We start from the raw sequence: 17,759 nt of genomic DNA, 5'->3' as shown, positions 1-17,759 counted from the left end.
TGGAGTTACTGCAACACTGTTGTAAAAGGTGGCCATGTATGAACACTTACCACACGTCAGTTCCGTTTCACTGGCAAGTCGTAAGTGATTTTTTTAATGGAGAGTTCTATACCAACTTCACTACACTGAATACATCTAACACACTTTGCAACAATTCTGATGAGAACTGGCGTATCAAATATTTCATTCACATCCGATTCGCCCATAGAACATTCATACTTTTCACTAACTGAATCAAGTTTCCTTTCTCACTTTCATTGGAATGGGCAAGTGTACCAGCAAGGTTAGGTTCACACAGTTGGTTATCATAGCTTTAGCTTTCCGACATTACTCATTTCCTTAAAATCTTTCAGAGGATTTTTAATGACTTCATGTTTACCCACGGTTACCCTTCAATGGAACAGAGACTTCAATGAACGGAATTCACTCCCCTGCAGCTGGCTGTCACTCCTGCTCCGACTGCGAGGTGGTGATGGGGAGCTCGTGAATGAGTCGTTCAAATCAACGCTTCACTTCAGTGAAGTGTGAACTAATCACTCAATTTCAATGAACTGGTACTTCAAACTCTTAACAGATAGCACACTCCACACTTTTTTCTAGTTCACTCACTCTCTTCCCCTCTCCCTCTCCCACTACATCGGCGCTACGTCACTCATTCTCCCTTCACTTCAGTCCTCCCTCTGCTGCCTGTCGACGAATCGCGCGGGGTTTGTGGTGAACGATAGGTTTACGAGGGGTTGGGGAGGTGAGGGGCGAGGGGAAGGCAGCGTCAGGTGCTACGTGCAGTGCTGACATTACTCGTGACTATTCGTGCAGTTATACTTCGCGTCTACGGGTAGCCTACTGTTGGCAGCGCTTGCAGACAAATGAATATTAAAGATATAAACGAAGGGGCTGGCTGTGTGAGCACGCACAGCCAACATGAAAATAAAAGGTTTGTTAGTAACACTGAAAGAGGGATTTTACCTGAAATCGTACCAATGACTACAGGTGACAGTTTACGTTTTGAATCTGTAGGGTTATTATTCTCAACAAAAATAAAATCTACAGGAAAACTTCTGAATAATTACTTAACGTAGGTATATAGACTGTGACAGTGGTAAGCATACTCATTCTACGTATTTTGGATTAAATTTTACAAAGAACATAAAATTGGACCGCATTTCGTTGGTAGCCCTATTTTTCAGTTCATGAATACAGCAAATAATAGTTCATTTGGCAGATAAAGACTTTTTTGGACGCTTCATGAGAAAATTTCGAGCAAGATTAAATGTAATACCTTCTTTATATGTGACAGGCTTCTCTGTTTATCTTTCCTTTGTCCCCTTCGACCATGCTCTATTTAAGTTAACTCAGACGCTGTAAGAGCGTAAAACGTTGCGTGCACGTTACTGCATAGTTCGGCCATCTGTTGGTAAAATTATGAAGTATTACGAAGCTTCATTGTACGAGCGAGGCGAAGCTAGCGTAGCCGCGGCTGAGCGGCGAACTGGGCAACTTCGACAGGCTTCCGTACTTCACGAATGAACTACCTCATTTGAACGCATCACGGCAAAGAGTGAAATTAATGAAGTAGTTCACTGGAATGAACGAGTTAGACCCATCTCTACTGCGAGGTGTTTACGTGAGCTGCGCACACGCCGCACAGGGAGGCACAGTGCTTTGCTGCGCCACGGGGAGTCCCCTCCCCGTCGCCGGCTGCTGGCGCCGACATGCACGACGCAGCGGCTGCACTGGCTCAGCTGAACAGGTCGCCGCAAATATCGAAATGCGCGTCTGCTGTGAACTCGTTCTGCTCATCGAGGATTTGTCCCGTTTATTTCTGTTTCCTAATAATGTATCTACAGTTCTTCTAAAATAACTAACCGTTTACTTTTTTCATCTTTCTGTAACATTTGTAGTTGTTCGACAGTGTCGCCAATATCATCTCCCTCTTTTAGAATATATTACCCCAATACTGTTTTGTTGCAGCCATAGGTGTGCTCTGTAAATCACAGATCAAAGGACCTGCTCTCTGGCCGACACAGCTTTTTTGCGACTCACAGCACGGTATTTTATAGACACCTGATTTCCCATGACTTTTGTTATGTGGCGAGCTATGGCGCACTCGTGATTTATATCACGTAATGCCTTTGTTGTTTTTGTCGTCTTGTCCTTACTCTCTTTGAAGTATGATTTCACTGCTTCAAAGACCTGTAAAGTATTTTTATATTTTATAAATAACTGACGTAACTATTATTGTAAACTAGCTAACCACGCGGCGTGCCCTGGTATGTATTTATTCCAGTGTTCTATTAGTGCGTGCCCTCTTTCTCCCTCACTCTGTCAGTCTCCTCCTCGCCTATCTCTGTCCGTCTCCTCCTCTTCCCTTTCTCTATCTGTTCATCTCCTCCCCTCCCTATGATTCTATCTCCTCCTGGCCCTCCCTGTGTCCACCTTTTCCTCCCCTCTCCCTGCCGATCTCCTGCCCTTTCCTTTCTGTGTGCATCTGCTCCTCCTCCGTCTCTCTGACTACCTCTTTCTCCCCCTGTCTCTGTCCATCAGCTCTATCTACTCCTTGTCCTCCCCTCTCTGTCGACGTCATTGCATATACTCCAATAGGAGGCGGGTGGTTCTTGCCCCTAAACTATTTCTTTCGCCACAAGCGTTCCAGGTGTGTGTATCACTTTCTTATCCGTCACTTTGCCCGCATACGCACATGTGAAACAATATTTCACACCTATTTAACATCTCTCGCGCCTATTTGTACACATATTTCACCTGTATATTTAGCAAATTTCGCCCTGCAGTTTCATTTTCAGTCAGCTCAATCGTTATGATATATCTCCTCAACTATATGCTGCACAATGATATAATTTTGGAGGTACATCTAGTGGTGTATCTGCGTACTGTCTGTGAAATGGGGTGCGAATAAAATTAGTATCAAAGAAGTAATAAATTTAAATGTCTTGCATGATGAGGTAGTTTATTACGCATCTCAGTGTTTGCGTGATATACCCTAAACTAAGTGTCGTACAGTGACGTAATTTTTCTTGTACATTCAGTGGAATGCGTGAATACTGTCTGAAAAATGTGTCGCGAATATAGTTACTAGTAAAGTAGTAATAAATTAAAACGTGATGCCTCGTGTGACAGTTTTAAGGCATGAAAAACGAACTTATCTCCTTTCTTAATTTTGTGGGAGTCGTCAGTGACAGAAAAGTTTCGTAAAGGTTTGAAATTATGTTTACAGTTTGTTGCAAGTCTCTAGGCCTGTCTTTTGTGTACATAGTTCCGCGTAGTCAGCGCGTACACAACTTTCCCACTAGAGCGCGCTCCGCTAAGCACAACAGCGCAGGCGCATCGCTCGTCCGTCTCCGCACTACGAGATGGCGCTGCCTTAGAGACGGACCAAATTCTGCTTCCGCCGATCCACGTATTAACATGTAACGCAGCCAACGAGATTGCTGCTAACGTAGAACCTTTTCTCCTCGCGGATCACACTCGCGCAGTGATACCTGAACCCGCGAGGTATTATAACGAGTGTACAGACCTCCGATTAGTGAGTGTGCATTTGTCTGCAGCAGTCTGCATTACTCTGTAACAGTCTGCATTTGTCTGCACCAGTCTGTACCAGTCTATAGTCAAGTTTCAGTCTGCGCCTAATAAGATTACCATATTCCTGTACATAGCCATGAAGATAAATGTATACACTCTTTTGTCCAGTATCAGAGACAAATGTGAGAATAAGATTAACGTACCAATACCAAAGGAACTTCAGATTGTCAATTGTAAATAGCATCCAGAACAAAGATTAGTAGTTTTTATGGTTGTTATTATTTTAATAAATGTGTGTGAAAATTAATCAAGTTCTGTTTAAAATGGGTCACCGTCAGTCTGCTACTCTAAGCGTGCAAGTGGCATTTCTATCGTCTGACCTAACGGCAGGAGATAAACACGCCACGATAAGACCACGAGACATATTGCTGACACTCGCCTACTTCGTTAGAGCGACAAGTCAAATAATCTGATGGTGTGTGTACCGAAGGTCTTACAGTACGCATACCACACTGTCATTGTGAAATACTGTATGACTGAGGTATGGGTAGTCCCGCGTCGTGAGCTACAGTGCTTTTTCAAGCCTACCCCCACACCTTTGACAGATGGGTGGTTGTTATCCCCATAGTGGTTGTTTGCAGACAGCAAGTAAAGATCTGTCAGATAGAGGACGTGCGCATGAAACGGAAAGAGTAGGGAAATCGGATTTTCGTTATTATGTTTAGTTTGACATCGTGTGAACGCTTTTTCACCACAGAGGTACGATTCACGTTTATTTTGACCCACGAACAGTCGCAGTACTTCCCAAGTTAGAGCAGCGGGCCGGCACACAGTTTTAATCTGGCAGGAAGTTTCAGAGATACTAAAAACATTGTTATTTTTTTTCGGGTCTTAGTATAAGGTTTTTATTTGTTCGTGTTGTAGCATCTGAATATAGCCGTGCAGGGTCGGAACTTTAACGACATAGAAATTAGCCTTACGAATGCCCTCAACGGTCTAACGCCATACTACGAAGCCAAGTGCCTACGCCCGAACGAAGCAAAAAACATTACCCTGCCTATTCCATCTTCGAAACCGAGACGCCCAACATACCCTAAACATCACGTGGAACAACCAACGGATCGCGTTCAGCAGCACTCCTTGTTATTTAGGCGTTACCCTTGATCGCACACTTACCTACAGACATCATGTACACAGGGTCAGGGGCAAACTATCAACAAGAAACAACCTCCTGAGTAAGCTCACCTCCACAAAATGGGGTGCCGACCCACATACTTTACGTACGTCGGCACCTGCACTCTGCTACTCGGTTGCTGAATACGCTGCCCCAGTTTGGGAAAGATCAGCGCATGCGAAACGAGTGGATCCTCTGCTGAACGATGCCTGTCGCCTAATCACAGGAAGCCTAAGACCCACCCCGGTTAGCCAACTGTATTTGCTTAGTGACACAGCTCCGCCCAACATCAGACGAGCTATAGCAAGCGAAGCAGAGCGCCTCAGGCAGCTGCGCGACCAGCGCCATCCTCTCTTCGGACAAAACCCTCCGCCGGCCGAAGTGGCCGTGCGGTTAAAGGCGCTGCAGTCTGGAACCGCAAGACCGCTACGGTCGCAGGTTCGAATCCTGCCTCGGGCATGGATGTTTGTGATGTCCTTAGGTTAGTTAGGTTTAACTAGTTCTAAGTTCTAGGGGACTAATGACCTCAGCAGTTGAGTCCCATAGTGCTCAGAGCCATTTGAACCATTTGAACAAAACCCTCCATACACACGTCTAAAATCAAGACGGAGTTTCCTCACCTCAGTTCAACCGCTCGAAACCTCAAAACAAAAGGCCAGAGTGTCAAAATGGCAAGCAACACTGCCTACGGTAGACCAGGCACCTCTAATCTCACCCAGCGAACAACTGGCCTGTGGAAACGAAGTGGCCATTATGGAGAACCCTCAACCGCCTACGAACTGGGGTGGGCAGATGCAACGTAAACACGTGTAGGCGGGGCGGACACGTGCCAGTGCGGACAGACCCAAGCAATGGACCACCTCCTGGAATGCAGCAACATGGGGGGAAGTGTGCAGGAAAGAAGATCTGGCAAGAGCTACAGCAGTGGCAGTTAAATGCGCTGAATTTTGGCGGGACGTGATATGATATATATACTATGTTTGTCTTTATATTGTAATGTGACTCCCCATTTTGGGGTTGTTTTATTTATACATATGTGTATTGTATTATTATTATTATGTGCGATTGGACCCATGCGGATCACGCAAAGCTTTTCCGATTCAATTTTTTAAGTCTCCAAACTTCTCTCATTCTTTCCCCATGAATTCTCTTTCTTTCCTCTGTCCATTTTGTCCCCTGTCTCTTGCAAACTTCATTCTCGGGTTGTACTTTCCAACTATTGATTTTTTGCCTGTATACATTTCTGTTTATAACTTCTGAAGAATTTATTTGTGCATTTGCTAGATCTGTTTTGGTTTCTTTTATCCAGGGTATGGTTTTCAATTTTTCAATGTATATTAAAATTTTGTGGGAGAGAGTGGGTGTTGGGTGTCTGTGGATATGACCGTAAAATTTTAGTCTTCTTTTCCGCGTGTCTGCGGCGAGGTTAGATAATTTTTCTGTAGTTTTCCGAGACTGTAACCTGTATCCATCTTCAGTTCTTTTTGGGCCAAGAATCTTTCTGATAATTTTGCGTTCCTCTTTCAGGATGCCTTCCAGGTCGCCTTTCCTATGGAGTGTGAGTGTTTCGCTGGCATATAGTGCTTCGGGCTTGATTACTGTATTCTAGTGTCGTATTTTTGAGTGAATGGAGAGACATTTTTTATTGTAGATGTTGTGGGTTTTCCAGTATGCTCTTTTCAGTTTTTGCAGTCGAACTTTTTGTGCAGTTTTCTCTCCCCCTGTGGATTCTAGGACCTCGCCTAAGTGTTTAAAGACTGGAACTCTCTCAATTTGTCCATATTTTGTAGTCAGTTTTTGAGTTTCAAATTTTGAGCAGATGAATTTGGTTTTTTGAAAGGAAATTTGTAGCCCAACTTTTTCGGCGCATTCTTTGAGAATGTCTATCTGTTTAATTGCTGTGGTCTCGTTTTCTGCTAGAATGGCCACGTCATCTGCAAATGCCAAGCATGAAATTTTAATACCATCTTTCGATCTTCCTAATTGTATAGGCTTCCAGTAATTTTGATTCTTCAGTTCTTTTTCCCATTCTCGGATGACTTTGTCTAAGACAAGGTTGAAGAGGAGTGGAGACAAGTGTATTGTATTTGTATTTGTGTGTATATGTAATATGTGGGTTGTCTATGGCTTGGACACGATTAAATAAATAAAATCTGAATATGGCCATTGTGGACCGAAAGCGGTTATGGCTGTCTCACAAAAAGTGACTGTGCCAAAAATAAACAAAACCTGACATAACTCCTTTCTGCCATTATGTCACGTCGGCTAGAGTTACCGGCCTGGCTGCAGACAGCCGCGTCTTACGTCACCGGCGGGGCGCTACAGGACCGGCCGGCCGGCACCTGATCTGCGGCACTCCGCAGCGACCGGTTCCCGTGTCTGCGGCGGTCACCCGGCATTTCATCCTCTGGCCTGATGCGGCGCAAGAGTGTTCCAGGAATGTACGGTCTCGGGATTTCGACAGTAGACCGGACTGCGATAATGATGACGATGTTTGGTTCGTGGGGCGCTCAACTGCGGGGTTATCAGCGCCCGTACAAAGTCCCAATTTATACGCAGTCCAATTTTTTCGGAATCCAATCTAGCCACTGTCCCAAATGATGATGATGATGATGATGACGAAATGATGAGGCCAACACAAACACCCAGCTCCCGGGCAGAGAAAAATCCCCAGCAGGGAGTGGCAACTGACCCTTAACGTAGACAAATGTAATGTATTACGAATACATAGGAAGAAGGATCCTTTATTCTATGATTATACGATAGCAGAATAAACACTGGTAGCAGTTACTTCTGTAAAATATCTGGGACTATGCGTACGGAACGATTTGAAGTGGAATGATCGTATAAAATTAATTGTTGGTAAGGCGGGTGCCAGGTTGAGATTCATTGGGAGACTCCTTGGAAAATGTAGCCCATCAACAAAGGAGGTGGCTTATAAAATACTCGTTCGACCTATACTTGAGTATTGCTCATCAGTGTGGGATCCGTACCAGGCCGGGTTGACGGAGGAGACAGAGAAGATCCAAAGAAGAGCGACGCGTTTCGTCACAGGGTTATTTGGTAAGCGTGATAGCGTTACGGAGATGTTTAGGAAACTCAAGTGGCAGACTCTGCAAGGGAGGCGCTCTGCATCGCGGTGTAGCTTGCTGTCCAGGTTCCGAGAGGGTGCGTTTCTGGATGAGGTATCGAATATATTGCTTCCCCCTACTTATACCTCCCGAGGAGATCACGAATGTAAAATTAGAGAGATTCGAGCGCGCACGGAGGCTTTCCGGCAGTCGTTCTTCCCGCGAACCATACGCAAAGGGAGGTAATGACAGTGGCACGGAAGGTGCCCTCCGCCACACACCGTTGGGTGGCTTGCGGAGTATAAATGCAGATGTAGATGAACCCGGCCCGGAATCGAACCCGGGACCCCGTGATCCAGAGGCAGCAACGCTGGCCACTAGACCACGAGCTGCGGACCCGGACTGCGGTCAACGACGGCCGTGTCGAAGCGCCAGTCCGTTGTAGTTGGAGGAGCGCAGCGGTTATCGCCTTCGTCGATACCAGACTGGGCGAGGGCACAAAATCGCTAATGTCACTGGCTTTAGCAGTATGGGCCGGCCGCGGTGGTCTAGCGGTTCTGGCGCTGCAGTCCAGAACCGCGGGACTGCTACGGTCGCAGGGGTTCGAATCCTGCCTCGGGCATGGGTGTGTGTGATGTCCTTAGGTTAGTTAGGTTTAAGTAGTTCTAAGTTCTAGGGGACTTATGACCTAAGATGTTGAGTCCCATAGTGCTCAGAGCCATTTGAACCATTTTTTTTAGCAGTATGCGGGGTGATTCAGAAGTAGCTGTACACACTTCGTGGGTGTAATGTATGCACAAAAATAAGAGTAAAATTGTGAATAAAGTTTTGTCTGAAACTGCGTTATTTCCGAGTTGTGGCGCGTAACGTCATTTGTGATCGGGATTACATCATAGGCCAGCAGTGGCTTTTGACGTGTCGTGTTTGCCTGCATATCGACTGGTGTTGCTTTGTACACCCCACTACACTGCTCGTTTGATTCTGGCACGAAACGCTTGTGTTTAGTTCTGTGTGGTCCGTTGTACTCTACGATGCTGTTGCAGCGTAGCGGGAGCACACGTATTACGTACACTCTTTCTGTCGGTAGTTCGTGGACTGAAGTCGCCGTGTACGCTACGACGGCGCTTTCAGACGGTGAACACGCGGATATGCCGGTCCTCCACGATGAAGCAGAAGGCTATGCGCTAACAGCCAGACGACGATGTATGGAAATGTTTCTAAAACAGAAGAGTACCAAACCATCAGACTTTGACTACTGTGGACAGGCGTTGAACGAAATACGGCGTTCGTAGTGCACCACGGGTAGGTCGGCCTCAACTGGATGGAGTCGGTGTTGAGAACATCCTAGAGGTGGTAGATGGAGATGCGCCCGTAAGTACCCGCCGTATAAGTGCCACTGTAGGGGTTCCTCAATCAGCTCTATGGCGGCTTCTTCGGGGACAGAAATTCAACCCCTTTCACCTGAAGAAGCCATAGGAGATGACACCTGCCCTAGGCGTCAGAATTTCCGCCAGTGGCTACTCGAGCGCTATGCTGCTGATCCACTGTTGGGTCGTCGGGTACTGTTAACGGATGAAAGCTTCGCTACCAGTGCGGGTACCGTGAACGACCACATAATATGCAAGTGTGTGTGTGTGTGTGTCTGTCTGTGTGAGAATTCTCGCGTAACTACGTAACTACAGTATGAGGATACCAACATCGTTTTGCACTGAGCAGTTGGTGTGGTACAGTGGACAGTCAGTTACTCGGAGCGCATGTTATGCCACGGTACCTGACTGGTGGGGTGTATCGGTAGCTTTTGTAATGTGAACTGGGCGACCTGCTTCATGGTGTCGCACTCGCTACACGAACCAGCTCATGGTTTACACACGGAGGCGACCCTGCACGTTTAAATGTGCAGGCAAAAGGGTATCCCAGTACTGCTGATCTCGATGAGTGGGCAGGTGGTGCTGCTCCAGTTGCTTGGCCCGCCAGATCGCCGGATTTTAAGGGGACCACACCGTGATTCAGGTCGAAAAAAACCGATTTTCGGTTTTCATCATATTTTGATAGATTAAGGTTTTATTTAAGTACTCTGAAAAGGATTTTGCTGAAAAAGAACTTTTTCGAGCATTTAAAGAGCATTTTCCTACCATGTGTGTTTATGTGCCACGCCTACTTTTCTGTCACCCACTGTCAACTCTAAGCCATATGGAGATACCATTATTAGCAAAATAGAATGTGTAGGCCGTGTTCAAAAACGTTTCGGAACAAAGCTGAGAAAACTAACTGCTGATATGAGAGGGGAAAAAAAACTAGAAGATGGAAAATTGTTGAACAGACAGGGTCGGTTAACTAAAACTGAAATATAAAACTTGCAGGTATACTATGGGTAGGAAATTAGGTGAAATAAAGGAACTCGGGAGGCAATGAAGAGAGATGTTTGCGCCTTATTCTTCCATAAGTCCTCTACTGATGATAATCCATGTCATGGATTGTGTCCATCAGGAGAAAATTCGTGGTGCAAATACAATAGGGCTCAGGCAACTGGAGAATCTTATTCTCACCAACAGTCTCTTCCTGTTGCTGTTATTACAGCAATTGAACCTATTTTCAGACACTTGGCTCATCCTGAGCTCGTAAGGAAATGTCTGCATGGGCAGACACAGAACCCAAATGAATGTTTCAACAGCATAATTTGGAACCGCCTTCCTTAAAACTGTACTTGTAGGCACGGATACAATGAAACTAGGAGTTCATGATGCTGTTATTACATTGAATTGCGGTAATATTGGAAAGTGATGGGTACTGAAAAAGCTGGGAATTAATCGTGGTGAAAATACGATCACTGAGCTGCAACATTGCGATAAAATGACGATAGCCGATGCAGACAGGTATGCATCTAATATGGCCAAGAAAGCAAGACAAACATCCAGCAAGGTGAAAAAGAAGCTGAAAGACCTGATAGAGGCCAAAGAAGGGCCGTCATATGCAGCAGGACAGTTTTAATTAACTGTAAGAAACAAATTTCAAAAGTTTTTTCTTTAAAGTCAGTTTCCCGCAAAATAAAATTTTCAGTACATATGCCCCATTATATCAGAAACTATCATAGGAAAATGACTGAAATTTAAAGAGACTCTGCATAACATAAAAGGTCACCTCTGGTACTACATTAATTAATATTCCCCCATTAGAAAGTTCACAAAAATATTTTCTGCAGAAAAAACTTTATATTTTTTGTTAATAAATTTAAAAAGTATTTCTTAAAAACTATGAAATGGATAAAGTAGATTTAAGTACAGTTGACTCCATTCGCATCGTGTAACATACAGTAAAAATATTAAGGTCCTGCATCAAACAGGTTTTTCATAAATCGGTCAAATACTTGCCGAAATTAACACGGGTTACATAGGCAGGGTGTGGTCCCTTCAACCCCTGGACTTGTACCTTTGGGGCCATCTTAAGGAGCTCGTGTATGGCGTTGCAACTGAGAATGCAACACAACCACAGCAGCGAACTGAAAAATGGTTGTGCAGGTGTGCAGAATGAGGTGAACAGAGGCTGCAACATTCAGAGAGTGGTAAGGCGTCGTGGACGTCACCGTCTTCGTCTACACGGACACAATTTTGAAGATGTCCGGGGTCAATGTGCAGGACGTAGTTGTGTTCAACCTCGGGTCCCTTCGTGTCGTCGCTTTCGGAGAAGAATTAATTTTGTGTTGTTTTGTGTCGCTCTTGTCATCCCTACACTGCTACATAAGTCAGGAGTCAAGCAGTTTAAAAATGTTTACTAAACATTTCACGCTTATTTCGGTGCATAAATTACACCCACGAAGTGCGTAAAGTTACTTCTACCCTGTATGTGCAGATGTAGACTGGAACGGGAGGCAGCCTTGATAAGTGCAACGCTTAAAGTTACTCTCCGTCAGTCACTCTGAAGCGATCCGCAGGGTAGTGATGTGGATGAAGCCGCGGCACTTGCGCGCGAGTGGGGAGTGTCGGGCGCACACACTGGCGGCCACCTCCTGTCTGCGACGCTCCGACCTCTCAATGTGACCGACTGGCTGGCTGAGTGAGTGAGTGGGTGGGTGAGTGGGTGAGTGGGCGGCACGTGAGCGACTGCCGCCGGCCGTTTAGTGACGGCGGCGTGCCCCGTCAGCACGTCCCCACACGGCCGCCTGCCGCACCCTGGACAGCCGCGCCGCTCCAGCTCCAGCTCCAGTCGCGACCCACCGGCCGCCGGCGCTGCACCTCCGCTGCCCCTGGCCCTGCCTCTGCCTCTGCCAGCTCTCCAGGGCTGCTGCCGCAGCACACAGGTAGGTCGCTCACCTGCCGCAGGGAGCAGGAGCGCCTCCACCCTGCAACCCTGCAACCCGAGCACACGGCCGGTCCGTCTAGTCCGCGTCCAAACACCAGTACTCAGGCGCGTCCTATTTGCGCCAATCACATACTGTACTTGATCAACGCTTCCGTCAGCTTTTCATACTAGCGAACGCGTCAGTATCAAGAACTGATTGGCTCACTGAAACGAGAAATCCTAACTGAAGTTCGTGGCGAGAAAATTCGGTTTTAAATGAAACAACAAGTTTACTGTTACCAGGCACTGTTTCTTCATCTCTACGACGCGTTTCAAAGGTCTGAACCTCCATCATCAGGTGGATTTACATTTGTTAGTATGACGTGTATGTGTGTGCTGGGTTAACATTTTTTCGAGGAACTGTCTGCACTATGCAGTGCCACAAGTTCCTCCAAAAATCGTAACGCAACACACACACACACACACACATACGTCATACTCACAAATGTAAATCCACCTGATGATGGAGGTTCAAACCTTTGAAACGCGTCGTGGAGGTAATAAACAGTAAATGAATTTTATCCACAGTGCATGCTGTTGAACTCCTGACTGTTCCTTCATAGCGTGTAGAAAAAATTACCGCTACCAGTCAAGGCCACATCCCACATGTTTGTATGTAAACACAGTGTATTTCACGAGTGCACATCGTAATAGCGAAGTATGCAGCTAAAATTTGTAAAGCTGAAATATGGACGTGAAAATGATAATAAGTGTGCAACGAAATGGAAAAAACTGTCACCACAGCGTAACTATAATAATGATGCTTCATTTTTATTGATCTCCAACAATATAAACATGTACATAAATGCCGGTCGGAGTGGCCGTGCGGTTCTAGGCGCTACAGTCTGGAACCGAGCGACCGCTACGGTGTCAGGTTCGAATCCTGCTTCGGGCATGGTTGTGTGTGATATCCTTAGGTTAGTTAGGTTTAATTACTTCTAAGTTCTAGCCGACTGATGACCTCAGAAGTTAAGTCGCATAGTGCTCACAGCCATTTCAACCATTTTGCACATAAATGTATAAACACCTGAGGATGGGCGCAAGCCCTAAACCGCTCGTGTGACAAATAAATAACCTTTCATTGTGACTGGTAGGTGAAACATTTCTACATCCTGTAAATAAACAGTGACTGGTAACAGTAAAACTTCTTTTTTCAGTTATTGTCAGTAACAGTCACGGTAAATTCTAACCTAAAAATGTTCGCATTTAAAATTAAGTTTTTCTACATTTCAGTTATCAGCAGACGCACAACGTCTGCAGATTTACATCTAAGGGGTATAGCAACGCTAAACAAGCCTTTTACGTCAAATTGCGCAAGATGCTGTGTGACTTAACTGCAAAATTATTTATTGTTTCTTCTCGCCTTTCAAATTTCTCGCACGTAAATATTGTGTCAGTTGAAGATTTTTTCACTGAAATTTTTCTCGAGCTTCATTCCATTACACAAAGAACAGTAACGAAATAAACGAAGTTTGAATTAAGCAAACTGCAAAACGTGTTTCTTTTGCAAATTTTTCTCCAGATACACGCCGCAATTAAACTCCTCGATTTCAGAAGTACCTTCAGATTCTGACTGGTGATTTCTGTAGCACGTTGACACACAGGAGATGTAAATTTTAATGAAGGACACTATATTGTAAATTTTAATGATGGACGCAGTACCATCGTATATTGACTTTTTAATTTATCTGGCACGACCCTATTTCGTCGTGAAAATATTGTGTAGCACAATGCCTTTTCCTATCCCCTTTTGTAGACTATTTTTTTCTTCTGGAAGTCACGGAAGGAAAACTGCTGTTACAGTGCACAGTCTGTAACACTGAACGTTTGTCGCTTCCCCATTCTACCGACAGTTACCTTTTTGCTACTACTTACTTTAGATTAAGTTCGTCATTTCCGAGACTAGCTACAGATTCCTTACTCTGCTTTTCTCTACGGTTTCAGCCCATTGTCCAGGTGAGTCAACTACTTGCGTTCTCCGTTTTAACACTTCTCTTACAGCGAAATGTGCACGACGTAGCAACAACGTACGTTCTGGCAGAATAATCTCATCTTGCATTTCCTCACACCATCCGCAGTCGACCACCTGAAGGCAAGCCCCACTGCTGGAACTGTGTGACTTTGGCCTCTCATCTCACAACAATGGTCACTGTTGCAGAGCATCACGGCAATCACTTTTCTAGAGGTGGGAAGTACACGCCTTTCCGGGGTTGCACAAAATTTCGTTCTCCAGTTTGTTCCATTTCTATAAATTCCTTTTTCTTCTTACATTTAGATATACTGCAATCATCAACTCTAACACTTGTGAAATTTGTCATACTGCAGCCACTTCAAAGAATAAAGCTACCTTTCTCTGAAGCAACAATGCCGATACATGCTGTCTGTTGTGATGGGTCCTCCGACATAGAGACATAGAAACGAAGCCCCAAATCCAAATGGTACTTCAACTTGGCGGAGAAAGTTACGAGCAACATATTCTGTGAACCGATCGAGGATGTAGACAGGATGTATGCAGCGTACTCAGTGTCGGCAAGAGAAGCAGAGTACGGCCGAAACTGGCAATGATTCTAACCATAGTTCTGTGATTGTGTCTGAAAGAAAATGAAGTCGAGAATGAGATTTTCACTCTGCAGCGGAGTGTGCGCTGATATGAAACTTCCTGGCAGATTAAAACTGTGTGCCCGACCGAGACTCGAACTCGCGACCTTTGCCTTTCGCGGGCAAGTGCTCTACCATCTGAGCTACCGAAGCACAACTCACGCCCGGTACTCACAGCTGTACTTCTGCCAGTATCTCGTCTCCTACCTTCCAAACTTTAAAGAAGCTCTCCTGCGAACCTTGCAGAACTAGCACTCCTGAAGTTTGGAAGGTAGGAGACCAGATACTGGCAGAAGTAAAGCTGTGAGTACCGGGCGTGAGTCGTGCTTCGGTAGCTCAGTTGGTAGAGCACCTGCCCGCGAAAGGCAAAGGTCCCGAGTTCGAGTCTCGGTCGGGCACACAGTTTTAATCTGCCAGGAAGTTTCATATCAGCGCACACTCCGCTGCAGAGTGAAAATCTCATTCTGGAACCATCCCCCAGACTGTGGCTAAGCCATGTCTCCGCTATATCCTTTCTTTCAGGAGTGCTAGTTCTGAAAGGTTCGCAGGAGAGCTTCTGTAAAGTTTGGAAGGTAGGAAACGAGATACTGGCAGAAGTAAAGCTGTGAGTACCGGGCGTGAGTCGTGCTTCGGTAGCTCAGATGGTAGAGCACTTGCCCGCGAAAGGCAAAGGTGCCGAGTTCGAGTGTCGGTCGGGCACACAGTTTTAATCTGCCAGGAAGTTTCAGAAAATGAAGTGTGTATTTCCAGCATCTGTCTTGTAAATTTGTCGAACATGCATCACAACTTAATGCCTATACGGAACAGCGCTGAATAAGGCGGGTTTGTGAGAGTTGTATTTAGCTAACATTTTCATTTTCTGTTGGAGTAGGTGAAAGAAGGTAACTTAAATGTTACAATCATGTAAATGAAAAATGTTCAAATGTGTGTGAAATCTTATGGGACTTAACTCCTAAGCTCATCAGTTCCTAAGCTTACACACCACTTAACCTAAGTTATCCTAAGGACAAACACACACACACACACACACACACACACACACACACACACACACACACACACACGTCCGAGGGAGGACTCGAACCAGTGACACAGTCCATGACTGCAGCGCCGCAGACCGCTCGGTTAATCCCGGCGGCCAATCATGTAAATATATTTCCTACGCATATCTTAAGTAAAAGAAACAGTATTGATCCTCTTTCCCCTTTCGGCTTGTTCCATTCGCATATATAGGGCGTTAAAAAATACGCATACAAAATTTTGGATTGTTTAGAGGAGACGACACGAAAACTTTTTTATCTGACAAGCACGTTACACGTGTACCGGTTCCCCACTGTTGGTCCTTGAAGGTTTTGACGCTAGGGGTGTTCAGAGGCGGCGTCGAGACTTCCGTGCGATGAAGACTAATGTTTTTTACATTTTGCTGAAAATGTCGTACGATTACGTTAATGCACAGCCGGTGTCTGTGTGCTAATGATTGTCTAGCACAGCGGTTCTCACACTTCTTTGGCGACGGAACCATTTTGAAATTCCAAGTATTTAACCGAGCCCTAAAATAAGCAAAACCTGGTTTTATGTTTATTCTATAATTACAGTTCAATCACTTAATGAAAATAATACAAAAATAGGCACATTACTCACTAGTGACTTCTATAACACTATACAAAACAACACACAATAATACAAAACACAAAATAGGACTAGGGTACCGTGGAGCTATTCCGATCATTTCATCTGTTAAGCCCTATACAGGGTGAAGCGAAATTCGCGCACTCCGCCTCCGCAGCTCAACTCCTCACACGTTAGCGATAAAACTGTTTATCCCAAAATTTCGTCTGGCGAGTACATCCGACTGAAAAAGAGCTTTAAAGAGTGGCAATGTGGCAACACTGTAACCACATGTATGGTAACTACCTCTGTCAGCACACATTGTATTGTGCACTTGGTGCAGTGTACAAAGTTTTGGATTAGCATGCAAGTGGTCGAGGGTTCGATCGTGGGTTGGGGCGCATTATTGTATTTGCTGATTTCATTCTGACACTTTATTCTGTAATATACACCATTTCTTGGGTCACGCATATCCTAACTTTACAACATTTTGTAACGGTAAACATAACAAATACGTGGTTAGACAAATCAGAAATAGACAGTTGAAACAAATGACCTGTCCATAGGACAGAATAACTACAAAAACAATATCAGTTTCGATATGCTAAAGATGACAGCACAGTACAATAACACAGCATCTACTTGACATTTATACTACATGTAATATGAGCTCTCAGACGTCGCACATTAGAAACCAGTGACGATAACAATGTCCATATTAATGACCGCATGAGCTTCACAAAAGAATACGTTGTCCTCAGAACAACAGATGCTCAAAGCGACCTCCCTGCACGTCCAAACATTGCGGCAACTCGCCGGATCATACAGTTCGGGTCCCTTCGCGTCAAAAGTGCATCCGCAGTAACAAGAGCAGCATGAACACGCGCTACCAATTCTTTCGCATTCGTCGGCAGAGTGGAGTAGACGTGCTCCCTCAGGTGTCTCTACAGGAACAAATCCAGGGGATTTAGGTCAGGTGAAAGCGGTGGCCACACAACTGGACCTCCACGTCCGAGCCATTTCCCTGGAAATGTTCTGTCCAAACACTGTCGCACATTAATTCCACAGTGTGGAGGTGCACAATCACGTTCGAACCATATCCTCTGCCGAACATGTAGTGGAAAACCTTCCAGCGCATCGGGCAGACAGTTCGAGAGGAATGCATGATACCTTCGTGCAGTCAACCGGTCAGGCAACATGTAAAGCCCCAAACACCTGTCGCCCAATATTCCGGCCCAGACGTTGACACCAAAGCGAACTCTGTATCCACGGTCGTGGGTGATGTGTGGGTTAACCTCGCACCAATGGTGGGCATTGTGATTGTTGAAGACACCCTCACTAGTGGATTCTGGTTCATCTGACCATAGAACGGTGTTCACAAAGTCATCCTTGGCTTCCTGTTGTTGTTGCTGTTGTTGTTGGAACCATTCACAGAA

At 45.3% G+C, this 17,759-nt stretch overlaps 1 protein-coding gene across 4 annotated transcripts in view; it reads left to right on the top strand.

The window, feature by feature from the left end:
* The window catches only part of LOC126101629 (myrosinase 1-like), a 521,409-nt gene that overhangs the window by 146,456 nt on the left and 357,194 nt on the right, over window positions 1-17,759 (top strand). The window contains exon 1 of one of the 4 annotated variants that reach the window (XM_049912314.1): window positions 12,010-12,076. The exons of the other annotated variants lie outside the window; for them this stretch is intronic. The gene's annotated coding sequence lies outside the window, so the exon portion shown is untranslated. Of the gene's footprint in view, window positions 1-12,009; window positions 12,077-17,759 lie in introns of those variants that run through there. 4 annotated transcript variants of the gene reach the window in all.

This window comes from Schistocerca cancellata, chromosome 9, assembly GCF_023864275.1.
Source record: "Schistocerca cancellata isolate TAMUIC-IGC-003103 chromosome 9, iqSchCanc2.1, whole genome shotgun sequence".
Lineage (NCBI taxonomy): Eukaryota > Metazoa > Arthropoda > Insecta > Orthoptera > Acrididae > Schistocerca > Schistocerca cancellata.
The sequence above is the reverse complement of the archived record's forward strand: the minus strand, read 5'-3'. Positions and strand labels throughout refer to the sequence as shown.